The sequence below is a fragment of the Lagopus muta genome, chromosome 4 (genome assembly GCF_023343835.1).
Source record: "Lagopus muta isolate bLagMut1 chromosome 4, bLagMut1 primary, whole genome shotgun sequence".
NCBI lineage: Eukaryota > Metazoa > Chordata > Aves > Galliformes > Phasianidae > Lagopus > Lagopus muta.
In genome coordinates, this window is record NC_064436.1 from 35,039,320 (window position 1) to 35,057,682 (window position 18,363).

Here is an 18,363-nt window from a genome sequence, read left to right on the forward strand (position 1 = left end):
GTGAACAGAATGCCTACCACATCTAAACAATTGTGGATTCCTACCATGACTTCCTTCTTACACCAGGGAGCAGCAGAAATACAGAGGAGGACGCAGTGACACCACTGCCAGCTGGCAGTTTCCTCAGTGTCACAGCCTGCAGTAAAGAAGAATCTGTCCTAATGGTGTCCTAACTCATCTTCTTGCTGATTCTTTGAAAAATATATCAGAGGAAGCAACAAAATTCCTCCCTGCTACCTTCTGATAATCCCAAACTATTTTGATTATATCCTTTATTTCTAGTGGAGGAGCCACAGTCAAGTGTGCTTAAAGGTGACACTTAACTGAGAACAGTAGCCAAGTTTTTCCCTTCCTCTCTTCATAGGTATGCTGGAGAGCTTTCCTTCATGACAGTACCCCCAAGTCTTAGTTCAAAAATTCCCCATTTCAGTACCTGCTTTCCGGAGCAGGATAAAGTTTGTTACACCAATTGCACTAGCAGCAAGGACTGTGCTCCCATGGCACCACAGAGAACCAGTTGCCAGACTTGTTCTCGGCCTGCCTTGATGACTGATTACCATTGTGTGACTTCAGCAAGTCTCCAAGGTTTTAATAAATTTCAAATGTATTCACATCCCCTTGGCCAACGAGTTGTCTCATTCTCTGGGAGTTTCCAATTTTAGATGGCTCTGAAACAGTTCTAAAACTTTCTTCTCCAAGAAAAGCAGGGCTGCTCCTCCAGGGAAAGTTTTAGGGTACATGAGAGCACTTTTTAGCTGAGGAATGTCTGCATTTCTATGTAGCAGTATATGTAACAGTACGCCATGGTAAGGCGAGTATTTCACACTGGAATAACACTGACTTCATTCTGCTAAGGTGAAGAGTTTCAGTTTCCTCAAACACCCTGAATGTTTTGGTGTCAGACTGGGATCTATCCTTTTAATAAATCAAGTGCATCATTATATGATGCTATAATGTCTGCACACCTAGCTGCTTCTAACTCGTCTGCATGAAAAGTTACATAATTGAAGAGGACATGAGAACAGAAACTTCCAGTATTTTCTGTTGATAACTAAAGGAAGTCTCTTTAGCTAAAAGACCTTGAATTATAAGGACAGATTCTTATTACCTCCAAGATCTTTCAGTTAATTAGAATGGGTGTCCAAAGAGTACCTTTATACATATAAACACTGAATGTTTGAGTGTATAAATTTAGATTTAGAGAGGGAAAGATTATTAAACATTCATTTTTTGGTTACTTGGGAATTTAGACCTCCGGACTGCCTGAAATCTTTTAATCTGTGAGAGAAAAGTTAACTATTCCAGGGCATTTATCGCTCAAAAACACTAATTTAAATTGCAGCTAAAACATAGAATGAAAAAGCCTATGTAAAGAACATTTACAACCTTGTGTTAATTCATTTTGCTTCCCTTCTCTTTGGGGATCAGGAGCATAAGTATCAAAATAGAGCAAGAGACATTTGTTCCTCTATTGCATTCCTGGCTGTAATCAGGAAGACTGGAAGTCTCAACGGAAAGGCTGGTTGTCCACAATTTTCCCAACAGCAGAACTTTAGTGATGCTTCAAATAAAAAGGGAAAAGGTAAAAGGGAAAGTAAAGGGAAAACTCCCTGAAAAGGGGAGTTTAATAGTTAGATTTCTTAGAGAAGCCTGGGCACTCAGAGACTAGCTTTAAACATTTTTAGTTATTCTGCATGCAAATCAGTGCCTGGCAAGAATTTCAGAAAACAGCTGGCGAACTAAACCCCTTTAGAAATGTTTTTGTTACCGACTAAACCATTCTGAAGTCATAAGGAAATCTTCTGGAAAGTTATTTATATCAGTAGCTATCACACCCCTGAAGTCAACCAATTTAATCATCCCTAGAGAACTGCAACAATGGGAAATATAAATAGCAAAAATATCCTGGATATCTCCTTCAGTGTTTTATAAACACCGGTCATACAAACTAGTAACTAAGAAGAAATATCTCAGTTTGAATATCAGACTATATGCTCCCTTGTAACTGCATGTACCTCTCCTAAGGGTCGGATGCTTTTACTTCTAGATGGGGGCCAGACAGAAAATACATATGTATATATAGTGATGAGATGAGGTAAGTAGGAGCATTTAGTGTTCATTTTTATAGGTGGTCAGGAAACGTAACAGGTGATACAAGCTTACAGAAAGCACAAGCTGGACTTCTGACTAAGAAGATGACTGCAATCAAGATGTGCTTACCCTGAATCTATTTGTAGATGAATTAAGTTGTGTCATCATCTTCACTGTGGTTGAAGGCTATCCGGGGAAGTCTAACTTCTAGGTCTACATGTATATATATATATATAAAAATTATTTTTTACAACTTTTTTCCCTGTCAGTTAAAATCCACTGAGTTTTAGGTAGTAAAAGATACATATTATTTCCACACTATTATGAGCATGTTTTCAATTCCTTGGAGAAATTACACACTACTCCGTCTATCTAAACACCATGTTAGGAAGGCCCAGATGTCTTCACCCCTCTTTTCACTTTGTGTTTTGCAGTCTTCAGTAGTCCTTCCATAACGAGCTACAAGAAACCAAAGATTTCCCCACATGTTGTTCCTCAGCCATCCATTTTATATGAAGGTCCTGATGCAAACAAAAACAGAGTGGTTAGTCAGATGACATCAGAGTAGACCTCACTTGATACTGTGTTTTAAAAATTTTTTACTGGTGTCCCTTTGGATAGCATGAGTGAAGTCATTTTACACTAAACTAAGGCTTTCAGCACAATTTAAAATGCCAGAAAAGATGCCAGAAAATATGTTGCAGCCCTTGCAAAACAGAACCACTTCCTGCAGAGAATGTTTCTTTTTGTTCAGTTAAACACATGAAGAAAATTTTGAAAGGTTTAACAAATACAAGACAAATTGGCTACAAGCTGGGAGGTGTCCTGGAAAAGGTTAAGCAAAATGAAAAGCTTAGGAAGCTGTATTACATTTCTGAGCACTTTTCTTCTACATCCTTAAAAGATAACCTACAAACTTTTTCTCCCACCATCCTCTGAAAACATCCAGGTAGCTAACAAATAGGTGGCACTTGTGCAACTGGACCACACTTAAAGATCTATAGCATTCAGTTCTGTTATGGGACCATGTCTGTCTACTAAGATAAACTGTATTACAAAGAAGTAGGATGGGCATATCCTGATCCTTTCTTTTTAGTCTTAGTGCTGTTATTATAGGATGAGCATATTATGAAATCAACAGTTCACTCTGCCTAATTATTTTTGCTAAACATTTAGCTTTTCAAATATGCCAAATTTCAACCAGTCAGGTTGAAATTTCTGTTACTTAAACTCTGGGCTTTTCCTTATTTATTTGAAAGCTTGATAGAAAATAGTTCAGCCATTTTTGGAACAAACTTAGTGAAGGATATTTTTGCCAACACCCATATTTTTCATATGTTTTCTGAAGAGCCATAATGATTTGTAACAGAGGCTTGAAATCTGGCAGCAAGACAACCTTCAAGTTAGAATGGTGCCTTTTTTGTTCTCAGGAAAACCCATTCTTATGCAGCTGGGTTAAGTTACAGAAATATCCCAGCTAGTATTTACGGAACAGAAGCTGTTACATTTTGCACTCAGTTCGTTGACTGTTTTAACAGGAACATGCAAACTCTGAGGCCTGCTGAGCCTCTTTTCCTGAGGAGGTACTACATATCTAAAGCTAGAGCTTAGGACAGCTTTATCCTGAAGAGATTTCCACGGTTTTCTGACAACTATGCCATCAATAATAACAACATTAAACTTCCAGTTATATTTTCCTTTCCTGTTAAATTTCCACACGTTACCTATACAGTTTAGGAAAATATTACAGCCTTTCAAGATACTACTGATCTGTTGTTACCCTGTAGTGATTTCCCTAGAATCTAAGGACTATTTCTTTTGTTGTTGTAACTCCGCTCTGCTATTTATTAGTGGACTTACATTAGTTTATCCTCACTAATATTCTTTAGCTAAGCAGCCAAGCTAATAAAATTAGGCTGTGCTCTTAAACTAATTCCCAAATATTGTAAGAAAAAATCCTTTAGTGCAAGAAAAACACTCCAACATAAGGCAAAGCCCTGAATGTATTGCACAATCCAGACTACAGGTCAATAGGAGCTCTATGAGGGTACCTTAGGTCAGTGCTTCCTCACAATGAGTTCACGGGGAGAAAAGAGTTTGAAAAACATTCCAAACTTCTGCAGAGTTCTTCTTGCCTTGCAGACACAGAAGTTACTCTGCAAGGTCCGGAGGGACAGCCTTAGTGAGCCCTGACATTCTATGACAAATTGAACTAAGAAGTTCCAGAAAGTAATAAGTTGGGACAGCTAAATGCATGCCAAAAAGAAAACTGCTCCTTGGATTTTTTCAATCAAGTAGCACTATATTTGGACTGGAAACAGCCTGTGGACAAGCAGGAATAACCATTAGAAGGCAAGTGAAAAGTTCCAAGCAGATGATACTACAGTCAAGGAAGAAACAACTTGAGCATATCTGGGCACGTTTCCATACTGACTCAAGCAACACTTTTTCCCATGACATCAGACTGAAAACAACCAATATATTATAGCCCATATGTTGATTAAAGAAAACCCAAGCAGTGCAGAGACGTGCACCAGCCTACTGAACACGACTGAACAAAAACTGGACTGCTTGCAAGGCATGGAAGTTAATAAAACAAATAAAAAGCCCCAAGTTTCCAGGATAAGAAGCCTGGGTAAGACTTCTCAGCAAGATGAGGTTGTGAATACCAAGGTAAGGCTGAAAGCAAACTGGCTGGATAAAAATTATACAATGTAACTAGGTGACAAATACAATAAATGAACAATGCTTTGAATGCACAGCAGTCATAAGGCTCAGAAAACTGAGAAGTTGGTTACAGATAATCTACTTCGAGAACCTGCTACCTACCTAATGTGATGTGGCATTTACATGAGAAATTTTGGCTGCAGAATGGTTTGTAATTGGGGTTCAGGAGATTTTTTGGCACATTAAGTGTGTTCTTAGCAGAATAATGCTAAGGATTAACATGCAAAAGAAATATATATATAAATGCTTTCATAAGAATAACGCAGCTTTCATAGAACTGATTTTATTTTAAGAGAAAATAGAATGCTTGCAAGATGCCAACACAATCTATTGAGAACAGTTACTAAATCATATTATTTAGTAACTAAAAATAGCATGGTACCTTTTGAAATCCCAAGCAAAAACAAAGCCATATTCTGCATAAAAAAGAGTTACTAGGAGTAACATACTGGTGCTCTTTAGGGAAGAGCTGGGAATTCCACTCTTACTTTAAGATGGCCCAATAACAGTAGTGCTTACTGCATGCAGCTGAATTTACTGAGACATTTGATCAGACCTTAAATGATATAATCTGTTCGTGCTGCATAATAAGAGACCACAGGCTATCTTTGTTCTTTCTCACAGAGTAGATGAAGTCATAGTCAGAGGTCTGTCAAATGAAGGGAAATTTGACTAGTAGGATAAATATGCAGGTGGTTACATTCCAGTTGTTTTAGCAAAAGTGATACAAGCTTATAAAGCTCATTAGCCACGGAATACCATGAAACGAAGCGTCATTTATAGGGGAACTTACGTTTATAGGGGAATTAATGGTCAATAACATTTCTTTTGGTTTAGACAGTACTAAACACATTCACAAAGGTAAGAAATGCCTTGTTTATTAACCAGATTTCTGAAAACAATTCACTTGGAGTTTCTTTTCTTATTTTTTAAATGAATATATGTAAAGGCATGGTTTTCCAGTCTTGTGCATCCATTTTCACTTCTTTATATAGCTCCCAGATGCTTCAGATCAAGGAATGACTGATGAGCAAACTACATCGTGAGAGTAAAAGATGAAAGACCAAAAAATGGTTTGATAAAACTCAAGTGCTGTAGCAAAACAAAACAAAAAAAAAGTAGAAGTGTGCTTCCTGTGAGCAGGTGATCCTCCCGAGACAGCCTCAACAGCAAGCTGTTATCTGACAAAAGAATTCTCAAGGTCCTCAGTTTTAATAATTACCTCCCACATCTTTACAAACCTCATTGTGTCACTGTGCATCTGCCACAGTTACCTGGAACGTTTCCATGTTCCACGCAGTTTCTTAGAAGTTGAATACTACTGCCAACAGGACATTAATGTCTGCATAGGGCATTTGCACTGATCTTTAGCGCTTAAGGCAAAACTTAACAGCTATTTTCGTCACATCTTCCATCTTCCTCCTTGCAAGAAATCACCAAGTTTTTGAGTGAGACATATGGAAGTATGCCCACAATTCTTCTAGTGATATCACCATTTGAACCCTGATCTGTTCTCCAAGGTGGAGAAATTGTGGTCTGGTCTGCTGCTAACAGTTGCCAGTACAGGGAAGCTGCAGTTTAGAGCATCTTGTATCTAATGTAACATTTTGATTGGGAAGAAATAAATCTGTTACAGGCACAGAAGTGGTTTTAAATGGGTTCTCCCTGTTCCTCCTCTTTTCACTTCCTCAGCACCCTGCAGGCATAAGAACAATCATGCCAGAAAATGCACAACTTTAGTAATCTTTTTCCACCAGAATCCTCCGGAACATTGGCTTGCTAGAATTCCCATGAAGCAAAGATAATGTCCAGGCAAGCATGGACTTCTTTAATCTAGATGGGGATAATTCCAAAGTCCAGTCAGAGCAAACATTTTGAAAATGGTCCTAGAATGGTATAAATTACAAAAACTTCATTAACCCAGATGCATCTAACAGCTTTCATCAACAGACTTGCACATGGTTTAAGGTTATTTTGGATGGCGGCAGCACTTAAATTTTCTTCTGACAGAAAGAAGTCTAATGCATTTTTAGAAAAAAAAATAAAAGATTATAATGAATGCATCTTAAAACAGTACTAATTTAATAAATGCATAGTCTAACAATTGTCAAAATATATGGACAAGTATCAGTGAACAGTTTTTTTGAAAGAAGAATCTCATATATTTATAAAGACAAAAATATATATTCTAGGTTCGATTTGAAACCATAGTCATAGAAATTAACTACCTATCATTGTTCCATGCTCATAAGAAAGTTACACGGGGTATAGAGCACAGGAAGCATTGGCACAGGTTGCCCAGAGAGGTGGTGCATGCCTGGAGAGGCTCTGAGCACCTGATCTAGTTGCAAGTAACCCTGTTCATTGCAGAGGAGTTGGGCTAGATGGCCTTTAAGGATTCCCCTTCCAACACAAATGATTCTATTATTCTATGATGAACATCTCTCTACAGTTCTTTAAATTAATTTTAAAAATGTAATTTAAGCTGTTTAACAGGATACTTAACTGCTCTGCTAAAACTACTATGGTGTAACATGCCAGCATTTTTAAATAGAAAATCCAGATATTTTCACATTTAGTCTTAGCATACTCTATTTGCATAATTTCTTTTATGATAATATTTACCTTAGTGTATGAAAAGCAACCGAATGGCACTGCAGAATACCATGAACTGCTAACTGCTATTGGACTGAACCAGCTGTTCAACATGTCTTTTCAAAAAACATGTTAAATGCTACATCTTATTTTTCGTGCACCTCAGCAATTCTTCATTTTGGCTGGAAAATCAGAATATGAAATGACTGTTCCTGCAGCATTGTGAGTGTGCTATGGCCAAGAAGTCCTGGAATTGCAATAGTGTATTTTTTGGGGTATATTCAATGTTCAACTAAATCTCAAAATATTTCTTGGCTCTCCTGCCATTAACTGGTCCTTGAACTCACCATTCGTGTTCAGCAGTGGAGGGGCTTGCATTGCCATCTGTTTTGACAAATGTTTTCCGTTGTCTGCATGGCTGACAGAACATTAGGCACATTTAAAAAGAGATTTAAAAAAAGATGTTCTCCAATTCATTCAGAATTTCTCAGTTACTCAGAAATCCAATCAAACGTAGCTGACTGTGTATCAAACTAATTGTAAATCAGTTTGTAAAGGATTTTAGTTTGTCATAAGTCACTAGTCTTGGCAAAGTCTTCCTAGCTGCATAGCAGTTACTCTGAGCATCTGTCTGCTCTTCATTCCTTCTGTCAAAAAAATGTATATATAAGTGGAAAATCATAGCTAGAGGCATTCTGCATAAAATTGTCTTACATGCTGATTCAAAAGGAGGTACAAGTTATAACCATGTACACTGAGAAGAGCATTTATGCAAAGTCAGACTTTTTTAAGTTATTAAAACTAGCAACACATAAATAGCTTTAAGAATAGGGCTCTATCTTTCTTATAAGAAAGCTAAAGAAAGACAGATTGTTCCAAATTGTTAGTTTCAGGTGTGACTTAAATAGCTTTGGCATAGCAATAGGAAAAATGACATCTCAGAATTTTTGTATTCAATGCCATTAAGTTCTTATTTAGCCTGCAAGAAATTTTGATAATAACATTAATTTTTAATAAGTTCCATGGCATAAGACCATGAAGCAAATGTTTCTTCAAATCAGAATCCTCATTTCAGAGTATCTTCCTAAAGCAATGTCTAACACTATAGCTCTCCAGCAGAAAAGCTAGCACGAGTCAGCTACACTTCATTTGTTTTTTAAATGAAGCCAGTCTCTGGCACGTAGACCTGGGTATCTGCTGGGTACTCTCATTAGCAGGAGAAAGCCCAATCTCATTTCAGAAGCAATCATCTGCATAGCCCTCAGGATCTCAAGACCACATTAGATTGGTGTTAACAGATGATCTATGTGCTGTGCAAGTTCCTCAGGAACTGAGCCAATTGCCTGCATGACACAGGAGGAAAGTATTTTTTTTCCACTCCTTTTCCATATAGAATTAGTCACTTATATCACGATGATCTTTTCTTCACTCAAGCAGTAGCTAGAAATTGATTATAAGCAGAAGTTCCTTGTGCCTTCTTTAAGTGTAAAACTCTTCAACATAGCACACATCAGCTTCTGGAGCAGCTACTTCATTAGCCTCTAGAAGGTAGAGTCAGGCTTATTCCCAAATTTGAAATGAAAAAAAAAGCACAACTGACTGACCAGAATCATGAAGATTTCTTACCTTCCTCTGTAATATGCCTTGTATCCTCAGTTTAACAAAACCTGAGTTTTTGAAGCAAGCCTGATAGCAAAACAAATCCCAGTGTCCTAAAGTGTGATTTTACTCAAAAATAAGCACGTAAAAAAGCTTTAATTCTGCCTATTATTATAAAGCATGACTTGAAGGTATTTCTTAATTTCACATCAAAAAAATCAAGTTTAGACACTGAAAGTATCAACCCTGGTCCATTCTGGTTAACACAGTCATCAGTAATAAGAATTCAGTGACATGTAGGCTTGCCTTAGAAGCAGACAGTTGGAATTTAGTTAGACTAGATACCTTTTGTTTTTTAACTTTGCAGGTCTAGTAGAAGGAAACAAAACAGTGTTAATATTTATTACTAAGCAGATGTAAAGATAAAGTCAGTTCTATCAGGTATTAACACTTTAATTCCCAGTGCACTACATGATGTTATGATGCGGAATATCGATAACCAAAAATCATAAAACCAGGACATTTGGAGAACAAAAAGAGAAGGATCAAATGCTAGGAACTCTTTCTGTATGCACAAGTACAAGGAGCACAGAGGGGACAGAGCACAGACCTACAGACAGTGCTACTTACTGCCCAGATTGCACTCTGCATAATAAAGTCATCCCCATTGCTATGCCTGGTGCTAGCTGCCTAGAGAAAATACAAAGAGCAGAGACAGCTGAAGGAAATAGTGCCCACTTACACAGTAGTAACAGAATTATTTGTAGCAGCAGTGGGTACCACCAGCACTACTGGGAACAACAGTCCCAGAAGGCAAGTAGCATTCACTTCTCTCGCTCCTGCAGCAGCTTCTCCCCCAGTCCCAATTTTTTCATATGCCACTTATCACACCCAAACACAAGCAGTGTCTCCCTAGCTATACTTGCTAGGCCAACACAGCACATCCATGTCACTCTGCTATGGCCCTGCTCTCTTGGCCAAGACTGCTACCACCACCAAGTGCAGCACTAAGAGAAAACTGGTAGCCTTTTCCTCCTGAGATGCCAATGGCTCTAGTGAATCTCTATCCAACAACAGTTACCTGAAAACGGTTGTCTTGTATCTCAGCTAGAAAATTTCACACAGAACTGAGAGCTGACATCATTGCATTTAACTTAGAATGGCTGGATGGCACCAGCAATAAATGAACAATATCTCTGTGTGACCAAGTAGAACATAAGTAAAAATTGGACTTGGTTGTTCAATTTGTTCAACTGAAAAATGTGAATGATCATTCTAAAAATTACATTGTTGCATTTCTCAGAAATGCACTTTCTTTGGTAAGAAATGCTGCTAAGGATCAGTGACTGCCTGGGGTGATACAGGATTTGTCTTCCAGATTTCAGATTTTTCTTGTACTTATTAGATCCCAATTAGTTCTCATTTCATTTTATATCCATCTGCTTTGCTAATCGGTCTCTTGAAACTCTAAAAAATCAGCTTCAGCTTTTATCCTACTTTTCCTCCTATATTTGGTAATTTACTATTTCACTGTCACTCTTCTTCACAATCCAGTCCCATCTGAGTCACTGTATCCTTTAATCTCTTAAAACTACATGCTTGTTTAGATTATGTCTTTATAACCAAAAACCTCTGCATCTTCTCCTTGAAAGGAAAGAACAAAGAAACACTGCTGCATGCCAATACTAACAAATTGCTATTAGCCTCATTTTATTTTTTTCTGGAGCTAAGATGGATGAGATATTTTTGGTATAGGGAAAATGTATATTTAACTAAATAAATGTACAAGCACTGCCACAAAATGCTTTTAGGCAGATAATATATAGAATCATAGAATCATAGAATCACCAAGGTTGGAAAAGACCTAAAAGATCACCCAGTCCAACCAACCACCTATTCCCAATAGCTCCCACTAAACCATGTTCCTCAACACAACATCCAGCCTTTCCTTGAACACCCCCAGGCTCGGTGACTCCACCACCTCCCTGGGCAGTCCATTCCAGTGCCTGACCACCCTTTCTGAAAAGTAATACTTCCTCATGTCCAGCCTGAATCTCCCCTGCCGTAGCTTGAAGCCATTCCCTCTGGTCCTATCACTAATGACACGAGAGAAGAGGCCGACCCCCAGCTCACTACAACCTCCCTTCAGGAAGTTATAGAGAGCAATAAGGTCTCCCCTGAGCCTCCTCTTCTCCTCTTCTCCATATGCAGACATTTGTGTAAAATCACTGAACATCACCATCTGAGTTACTTTCATTCTGTGTAAGACAGCAATCTTTTAGCAGTAAAAAAGCATTTGGGGGAAAAAAAAAAGCCTACAACTCTTCTTCAGAAGTCTAGTGTGATGTCCTAGAGTTTCTTAAGTTTTCCATAGGACTTTATTTCCGCGTGGCCTTGGTATCATGGTAAAAGAGACATAAGCAAGCTTTAAAAAGTTGGTTTTAATTGGCCTGTGCACTAGACTTCATCATGCTCAAGTGCTAACTTCAGTGTCATAAGTGTAAGGTTCTGCCTACATGCAGCACTGTGCAAAATTTGGTCCACTAATGCTCTTGAGATGTATATGGAAACTAGATACGCATCTATGTAACTGGAGATTGTTTTCAACACTCTTATGCTATGGCTTCACATACAGTCTTTCTCCTTATTCATCACAGTCTCAAAACTCCCTAGCAATGTTATTTACTATCTGCTATTCTCTGGCCTTTTTGAGCTCACCTGTCATACTTCCACAGAGACAATCCAAGTAAAATTTCAGGAACCATTTTTGAAGCTTATGAATCATTCTACTGTTCCTATACTAAATAGGTCTGCCTAAATATTTTCTCTAACAGCAATAAATTCAGTCTTCCTATTTTAAGAACAAGAATTTCCAGCCCCTTATTAGAATCATGAGAATCATGGAAGCTTGATAAGGTTGCCAATTATGATAAACTAAATAAGAGTAAAAAAAAAATCAAAATAAAAAACTAGTAAAGAAAACTACAATTAATTCTGAGTTTTAAGATGAGCTTTTGCAATTTCTGTGGAAAACATATACCAGACACAATCAGCCTTGCATAACTCAACTCACAAGATGTGTTTCTAAAATATTCGACTTACCCAACTTTGAACTGAATAATGGATTTAATTTATCGGAATAAAAGAAGAAAAGATGAAGACTAATTGGGCTTCTGAAGTTCCAAGTAGATGAATCACATTGTCACATACAACGTGAATTGTACAATAGGATTTTTCTGTGCATGTCATTCCTATGTGATGGTGGTGAGACACTGGAACAGCTTGCCCGGTGAGGTTGTGAAGAATTCCAGGCCAGGTTGGATGGGGATTTGAGAAACCTGGTCTAGTGGGAGGTGTCCCTGCCCATAGCAGGGGCTGGAATTAGGTGATATTAAAGGTCTCTTCCAACCCAAACCATTCTGTGATTCTGTTCTATGATTCAATGACTTGTGTCACATGCAACACTCATCATATACATATATAAATCAAGTGCTAGACATACAATTAGATTAAAAACCGTTTCAAAACCATTTCAACCTTGAAATTTAGTCACAAGTTAGCACCCATTTTTGACACATTAGTCCATCTCTTGCTGATCGTAACTGAATCAAAATCAGAACAACCATGTTTCATATATTTTTCACATTGTTTAGGCACCTCCCTATACTGTAGTCAGAGCCACGCATCATAGATACCAAAAGTCTGTCTGAAGCATATCCTTAACCTGTCAGTCACTTAACAGTGCACAACAGAAATATGTTGATATGTCCAGGTGCATCACTTGTTTCTGGGTCATCCCACATGCAGAAAGAATTTTAAGATGTTGTCTCAAAAGGCGGTGACAACTCTTGTTGAATCATACAACAATATCATAAACAGATTGCTGAAACACTAAAATTCTACTTCTAATGCTAACTGACAAGAACAACAACATACAAAGCTGCTTTAAGCAGCTGCTCAGCATCACTGCAGAAGCCAGTGAAGGTAAGGCACTACTCACTTGAGGCTTCTTAGATCATTTGATCAGGTTGACTCTCATGTTGCCAGCTCTTGTATGAGGAAGGCAAGGGCATTTATTGGTTTGTTCTTGTCGATTTGTTCTTGAATACCAGAAGGCTTTGATATAACACCTAGATAAGATTAGCTTCATGAAATTAAGTAAATCCGGACATTATTTCACAGAATCACAGAATTGTAGGGGTTGGAAGGGACCTCCAGGGATCATCGAGTCCAACCCCCCAATTATTTATGATTTTACTGTGGTCAAGTGCCATTTTCCTCCAGAAGCACTTTATCTAAAAGTGCAACAAATGTCATTGCATTTGTCCAGATCAAACTTCCACTGCAGCAGCACAAAGCATCCCTTTTTAAAGAAAGTCATTTGAGTTTTCATATATAACTTCTCTCGTTAGTTTTAATTTAATTCCTAGATTACATAGTAATTCCCTAAGTGTATATCCTAGTTAAATATTATAAATAAGATCTTATGGGAAACAACCATTTAATAAAAAAAAAAAAAGTCATTTTCTCATTAACTATACGTTGGGAGATTTCTTTCTGAAATGTTAACTCTTCACATGTTTGTCTTTCATTTGTCCTCACTAACAAAACATGAGAAAAGAAACAAACTAGAAAAGCTAAAGAGGAAAAAACAAATAACTCATTTTCTGTATTCATATTATCAGATTAAACAAGTTTCTTTACAAAAAGGTGAACGACAGCCCAGGGTACACGCCTAGCCTAGAATTTAAAATATTCAAGATTAGTATTTTAAAACTTGAGACAATCTTAAGCAGGAATAATTCAAGTTTCTCCTATCATAATTGACAGATATTAGGCCCTGAAGACTTTTGTATTATACTAAGTGATTATTTTAAATACTTAAAAGGAAAAGTCCTGCACGTGCACTCTCTTTGAGGAACCATTCCTTCACCTCCACAAGAAGAGACTCTGCTCATAGGAATTACAGCAAAAGCAGCCAAATGATTTGTGGGTTTACATTTTATTTAAAAAGGTGATCGTTTAGCCAGTAAACTTGTATCAAAGGGAAGAGTGAAGCCCAGTGATATTAACTATTAAACATTTGAAGAATAAAACTACGAAATATTCTGATTTGATTTAGTCCGTATGACATTTTTATGTCCACTTCAAACTAACAGGTCATTAATATCCAGATCAATGTAAACAAGGGAATTGAGCTAAGAAGTCTTGTTCAAAGTAATAAAACTTTTACTCACACTCAGCATGTGCATCATGACTTCGTAACTTGGCAGCCCTGAGCAAGTACTCTGAGAATCAGCCATCCAATGGCACAGAACAGAATCAGTCAGCATCTGTTAACAAAATCCTTGCACAGCTATGGAAAAACCAATTACCATCTGCATTTTTCCCCCCAGAGAAAGCTGGCTATGTATGGGAAAAAACAACAGACAACAAATTGCATGTGGTATGGACTTCAAGTTTTTCCTTTTGCCTTCTACGCAGAAGAGACTCTTTGCAACCAAAGTTCTTTCACAGACTTTGACTTCCTAAAGAGCCACAGGAGAATTTGGTCATCCAAACATCTCTTCCAAAGGCAGTCTTGTTTTACTCTGAAATATTCTTAAATGTCAAGATTAGCAGATAACAAGCACATATGTCAGGAAAGACATGCTTTTATTGAGGAGAAAATACTGGATATCAATTTTAAATTTAGATATTTTCAGTTTCAGATGTTCTCATTTACCTCTGATTTCTGCCACTCAGTTTCTTTGAGCAGACTATTCTACCACAGCATATCAAAGTGATATGTGGTACAAAGCAGAATAGAATACTAAACAAAAAAAAAGAATATGATTCTTGGTATATTATTTAATTGTGCAGTATTTATTAGAATTTACAGTATAGACAGTATACCAGCATTTAACTCCATAGACTAATAAACAGAATTAACTAAATATTATAGCTGCATGTTGTTACACAGATACAGTAACTTTTAAATATCTACCATCAAGTAAGAATTCATTAGTGATAGACAACCTTCAAGTAACAGCAAGTCTTATTTTGAACTAGCCTGAAAACAAAGTTGTTCGAGTTTCTCTTGTATCTTTCCTACGCCAAAGGAACAGTCCTGGGGTATGTTACTCTAATTGCAGAACTGAATAGGAAAGCCCCACTGTTTTCAGCGGTGCATCCAATTTGTTTTAAATACTTTTTTTTTTTATTCAAAAACTAATTTTTAGATTTTTTTAAAACTTAAAAATTTTCCTGAAGGTCTCTAGCAACTTATACAAATACTAGTATAATATATGTATGTATATACACACAATCATTTTAACACAGTGATAGATCAGCACTAATTCAAAGATAAATAAAGAAGAAACTGATACAAGAGGTTGCAATGACTAGCTGAATCAACAATATGACTAATGGTATGAATTTCAGCTGACAGCACATCTTTGTGTAAGACCACGACAAAGATAACTGGTCAGAGAAGAATGATGACTTAAGAGATACTTTCCAAAGCACAAAGTAAATGCAAGCAGATAGTATCTTCAGTGCACATGAAAACAGCGTTGGTTGTCAAGGCCTACAGTATTCATTGCCCGCATACCAAGATATGGCTGTGTATTTTTCATTAGTACATCTTTCCACTGTTTCAGAATGTTACATGCCAATTATAGTTGTATTTAGCCGTGGTCATTTATTTCAGCAAATATAATAATGTCAAACACTTTTTAAAGGAACACAGGCAGATGTGGCTAGAAGCAATGTCTGATTTTAGCTACAGAAATGCTAAAACTAATCAACACTCACATCTTGCTTCTCCTCTATGCCTTGTACCATAACAGGTCCCTAAGTAGTGTACTGTGTTTACCAAATAAAATTTATGTTATTTCAGTCCTACTTGTAATCATTCTGAAAGTTTAATTACTGTTGTCACTTACATATTTTTTTGCTCTGTAGTGTTAAATAATAAATAAAATTGATTTGCTTTGGACAATTCCTGGGGCTAGCAAGTTCTAGAAGGCTGGTGAATCTCTATTAATTTGTTGTTCATTTCACTGCCCAGGAACTATGCTGGGTTTTGGATTATGGAGGCTTTAAAGGCAAACCCCTTTGATGTCTTTGATGTAGGGGGGATTATACAGTGTTAATTACTTGGAAATTAATTACTATTTCTGATAATGCAGACAGGAGCAGAATACACTGACTTTCTCATCTATATTTTTGTTGTGGGGACAGAAAGTGATGAAAAATGATCTCTTACGACATTAAACCCAATCTCTGCTGCCACAGGAACCATTTTATCTAATCTTTCACAAACTCTAGCAGAGAAGTACCTTGCCTTCTTGCCATCTTTCAGTCAAATGAATATCTGCTTCAGAATCTCTGCTTTAAAAATTAAAAGCCTCTTCTACTTTGCAATCTAAAATGGCTTTAAGTGACCATGAATTCATTGTGTCAGCTTTATCACATAGCTTAAATTACCTTATCATTATTCATTTTCAATGTATTATTAAAGAACATGTTACCCCTCTCCTATTTAGCTAGTATAACAAAAAAAAAAAGCATTCTCTTTGACGAGTAGAAGCCATGGCTGCGACTATTTCTACTGCTGTTCATAGGCATTCCAACAGAGAATTACTTAGAACCAAGTGATGAGCTCATTTTAAGGGCTGTTTTCAACCAGATTTTCTCTTCCAGATGGCATATGAATTAGAACCTTCTATCATGGACTTAACAAGTAGTGGGTTGCTGTTAATTGTCATTTCCAGGTTTTAATGTTGTTCATGAGCCCCTAATAAATCTGTTGTTCCTCTTACTCAAAAATTAGATAATTAATTCTAATTTTTAAAAGAGTACAATTCACGCCCTACTTTCTGCTTCATTATATTCCTGCCTTGACTTTTGGCTGTATATTTCTTACATAATAAGCAGTAGATCAAAACTTCATGTTTGTTGAGATTTTCTTCATATCTTTTTCAGGTTAAGTTTCTTGAGGGAATTCACAGCATAGATCAAGCACCTACCCAAATTCTTACTCTGGTGAATAGTCCCTAAACAGAAAATACACCATATACCATGCATTTACATACCATATGAACACTTAGTATTTTTAATATTTCAGTTGCCTGACAATTTCAGGCCTTCAGGCAAAGCCCTGAAGAATAAACTACACGAGACCAGTTGTCAGGTATGTATAAAGCAGACAGAAGCTGGGTCTTTCAGAATTGCCTTATGAAAGCTTAGGGTACATAAAGCCACAAATATCTTGTTTCTGGCATCTCAGATGACAGCAGAGCATCAAGGCCAAGACTACTCTGCCACTAGCAAGACCTATCAGCAGACACATTCCTCCCAGGACGCAGGCATACTTTGGGTTTTTTTGCATGATTAATGCTATGGTAGCTACACATTGTAAAGTGTAGACATAAAAAAAGTACTAAAACCAAAGCCTTAGGAGGGGAAATGTGCAGATGTTCAATCATCCCTGCAGCAGGGATTTGTAAGAAGAGACTAAGGTCATACTGCATAACAACAAAAACCACTTGGCCAGTCCATCTACAGATGAGTTCTCCAAAGAAGTTACTTTAACCTAAGGCCAAATTCACAGCTGTAAGACATATAAATGCCCTGGGAGGAAAAATTCCTCCCTCAGCCCCCAAGGTATTTTCCAGCACAAAGCCCAGCTGATAGGTCTGGGTCTATTCTGAATTATTATTATTATTATAATTATATAATTAATAATAATTATAATTAATTATTATAATTATTATTCAGAATTATATATTATTCAAAATCCTGCATTTTAATAGTTAATTGAAAACCAGATCTGATGGAAACTTATCAGAGAGGTCAAAAAACAGAACTGTTGTATGCATGCTTCCCCTGTACACATCAAGAAATAAAAACCCAAACAAAAAAAGTCTATTTGCACTTGTAATAAGCACTAGTCACAGGCTCTGTACAACAGATTCAAATTCACTAGACAACATTAGGCTCTTTCAAATACTCCTTCAAGAGAACATGCACTATGGAATTGAATACATAAACTCGGTAGGAGCTCTCTAAGCCCCTAAATGCAAACTAAATCTCTCAAAGCACTAACTTTCTATTAAATATGCATACAAATTTAATACACAATAACCTTGCATGCTAAAGAGAAAGAAAATCCACAGAGTTACTTCTCAGGCTATCTTCCTGTTTGTTTCAGGACTACTGGAATAACATCTGCTTTGCTTTTAGAAATCTCTTCTCCTCTGCCACCACACACTAACACAAAAACAAAACAGAACTAGGTATATGTTGTACACTAAGATGTACACACAGTACATTCATTTGGAAGCTCATAAGGCTCCTGAGCTTGCT

At 37.0% G+C, this 18,363-nt stretch overlaps 1 protein-coding gene across 1 annotated transcript in view; it reads left to right on the forward strand.

Moving 5' to 3' along the window:
* The first annotated feature begins 4,260 nt into the window (after positions 1-4,260).
* Positions 4,261-18,363, forward strand: part of PDE5A (phosphodiesterase 5A) — a 132,412-nt gene continuing 118,309 nt past the window's right edge. Inside the window, exon 1 of the mRNA XM_048943322.1 lies at positions 4,261-4,764. The gene's annotated coding sequence lies outside the window, so the exon portion shown is untranslated. The remainder of the gene's footprint in view (positions 4,765-18,363) is intronic.